A 3333-nucleotide genomic window follows, 5' to 3' on the forward strand; every position below is an offset into this window, starting at 1 on the left:
TAAGTATTGATGTTTGTCCATTATAACGATTTTTGACCCCTTGTCCGCAGGTTTGATTACTATTTCCTGGTTTGCTTTTAGTTGGTCAAGTGCCTCTCTTTCCCCTGTTGTTAAATTGCTCTCTCTCTCACTATTACAGTGGATCCTCTCCAGATCCCGGACATCTCGCCTAATAAGTTTCTTCAGAGGCTCTGTGACCCGAGCCCATTCCGGTTCCCAAGTAGAAGGGTTAATGAATGGCTCTCGAGAGACATCCATACTGTAATTAAAGTGGTCTAGCAGCCTCAACCGTCTGTGGTACCTGTGTAGATCTCTTCTAAGCTCCTGTCTATCCACCACTAGTGGGGTTGGAATAAAAAAGAGGCCCTTCTCTAGCAGCCTTTCTTCATCCTCCGTTAAAAAAAAGGAAGTTGACAGATTTAAAATGTTAGAGTGGGGCTGAGTAGACACTCTAGGTCCCCCTAGTCTCAGTTTAACTGTGACATCCAAGAATGGAGGATTTTATTAGCCGTCTCTGGGGTCCAATGAATAAGATCTTGGTTGACCTGAAACTGGTCCTCTGTGATCCCTTTTAGGGTTTTAAAGTTCTCCTCCAGAGCCTGGTTGAGTTTCCCCAAGAGGGTTCTTCGCTCCAACTGAAGCTGCGGGGAGAACTGGATCACCGGGACCACAATCTCTGCTCGAGGGAAGACCGTTTTTGCACATGACAATAAGAGTTGAAACTGTTTTGTCATGGTCCCGAGCTGATTTTTCCTGAGGCAGTTGTTCAAGCCTACCGCGAGGACAACTTTCTGGATTGTACGGCAGGGGTCCAGCTTACCCAGGATCTCCTTTAGATGGTGTATTTGAGCTCCCGGGAAACTGTCTATCTGGACCAAGGGGTACTGGTGGCGTGGGATCGTTGATAGATTTGAATCCCCAATCACCAACACCGGTTGTGTAATAACAAGGCTCCAATCCCTTACTTTATAAAAAGTAGTCAAGTGGCGGGTGGCATGCCGGTAGGTGAGGACTCGCCCCTCAGGGGGGTGAACCTCCCGTCTAGGGGAAGTCTCTCCCTCCAAGGTAGACTGACTCCCCTCCTCCACCATTTCTTGTGAGTCTCGTAAAACCACCGCCACATTGGTACGTGGAGCCTCGCCCTCTTCAAGGTCAGACAGATCAACCCTCTCATCACCCCCTGCCTCCTTCAGTTCTGAGCTCTCGGACATACTCAGTTCAAAATTGGGTCTGAGCCACAGGTTGCTGTCTAGGCTACTGGTAAGTCTCGCTAGATGGAGGTCTACTGTGCAAACCTGAGGACTCCCCACCAATTCCAACTCTGAATCAGCCCGGATGGACTCCCCTACAATGGGGCCAGGAACAGGGTGTGGAGTAACTCTTGGGGGGGTCCCTTGAAAAAGGTTATCCCGAATCCCATGCCCCTCACAACGAGGTCTGGGAGTTAAGTTGGGGTGAGGGCCTGGGTTGGGACTGAGATTAGGCAATTGGTTGAGGTTAGGGATCAGGCCGGGGCAGGGTCCGAGGAGGGAAGGAGGACCAGGGTCAGAACTGGGACCAAGGTTAGAGCCAGCAGTGGAACGAGGCCCCAGAGCCGGACGACGTGGCCAGTCCGCCCGAGGTGGTAAAGGTACCTGGACCACTCTAGGCCCAGGGCCACTGCCAGAAGCAGAGCCCGAGCAGCTGTTCAGCCTGACCCGGTCCACCGCTGGCAGAAAAGGCCACTCCCCCTCATTCAGCTCCCCAGCCACACTCCCCACTCCCCCCACCCCGGGGGGTCGCCCCACTAAGGTTGAGAGGGTGGCAATGGAGGTCTCGGTGAGTCGTCGTTTGTATCTGCCTCTACCGTATGCCATTGCTTTGTCCCATGCCACCCCATCAAACACCGGGAGGTCCTCCAAGGCGAGGGCAATCACCGAATCATAATGATCTTTCAAGATGTTCATGTTGTTTCTCATCCATTGGTCAGTGTTGTTCCTGACCCTAGATGTTGTTGCCATATTTGGGGATGATGGTTTGATAAATGCTGTTAGTTTGTTCACTTGTTTCAGCATACCCACCGGAAAGCGGTCTGTCTGGTAAGTGTTTTCAATTACTTCTGCATGATGTATAGCTTGAAGCAATTTGAAATACCTTCTTTCCATCCTCTCCGGCTGGTTCCCCAATGCCCCCTCCCTCTCCAGATGCCCCCTTTCCCCGTTGTGTTGGGGGGCTCTACTACCCCCCCTCCCCCTCCTCCCTCTTCTGACCACTGTGGTCCATTCCTCCATAATCCTCTTAAATGTAAAATCCTGGATGTCAAATTAAGAACCAAGGGGGGGGGAAAAAGAAAAAGAAAAAGGACAATTTATTTTCTAAACCCACTGATTAATGTTCTATTATTCACCCCAAATGGTGAACAAATAAGTTGATTTTTTTTAAAACACCAGACCAGAAAGACTCAGTCCTCCGGGGATTAAAACCCGCTGATTTTTGTCAAATTATTCACCCTTTCTGCAACAAAAGCCCCCTCCCTCCCAATAATTATGGAAAGAAAAGCCCCTTCCTTCCCAATAACTATAGAAAGAGACTTATGTTTATCTCTTCTCTGGAGGGTAGGGGGGGGAAAAAAAGGCCCTCTATCATAGAAAGAGGAGCCCTCCCTATAAGTCCCTTATTACCAGGTTCTCCCAACGCACAGGTGGTCTAAAGAACCCTTCCTGGGGGCAGCCCCTCTAAAAAGGCACCTATGCAGCTAACATGTGTGCAAACCACCACAAAACACGCTCAAAACTAAATTTTGTTTTTGAAAAAAAAAAACCTTCCCAAGGGGCACTCTTATGCAAAGTAAGATCTCAGCAAACAACCAAACGCATGCAATAATGAGAGCGGACTGCTAACCCAATTGGAAAAGGCTCCTCCACCAATAAAGTGCGAGGATCGTGTAAGGACTTCTGCAGCTCAGCTTTGAAAAAAACTTTTTATTTTTCAAGAGAGGGTGAACAAATAAGTGTTTCTAAACACACTAAAATGGACTGAGACTGATCTCTGGTCTGAGAGAATCAGTGGGACTAATACAGTTTTAAAATGGAGCTCCTAACGTTTCGGCAAGTTGTGCCTTCCTCAGAGGAGAAAAGTAAATGAAAGGAAGACTGGAGGTATTTATGCCTTCCCTAGGCGGAGCAACCAGGGAGCTTCTGATAGGCTGAAACTCCCTCTAATCAGATGACTAAGCCGTCTCAGCTGTCTAATTGAACACCTGGCAATCAGGAGGAAGCCTGTCTTAATCGGCACCAAAGGCCTACTGGGTGTAAAACCACCAGTTAAAGGCCATCATAAATACAAAAAGGAAAC

Source organism: Melanostigma gelatinosum, assembly GCF_949748355.1.
Source record: "Melanostigma gelatinosum genome assembly, chromosome: 13".
Lineage (NCBI taxonomy): Eukaryota > Metazoa > Chordata > Actinopteri > Perciformes > Zoarcidae > Melanostigma > Melanostigma gelatinosum.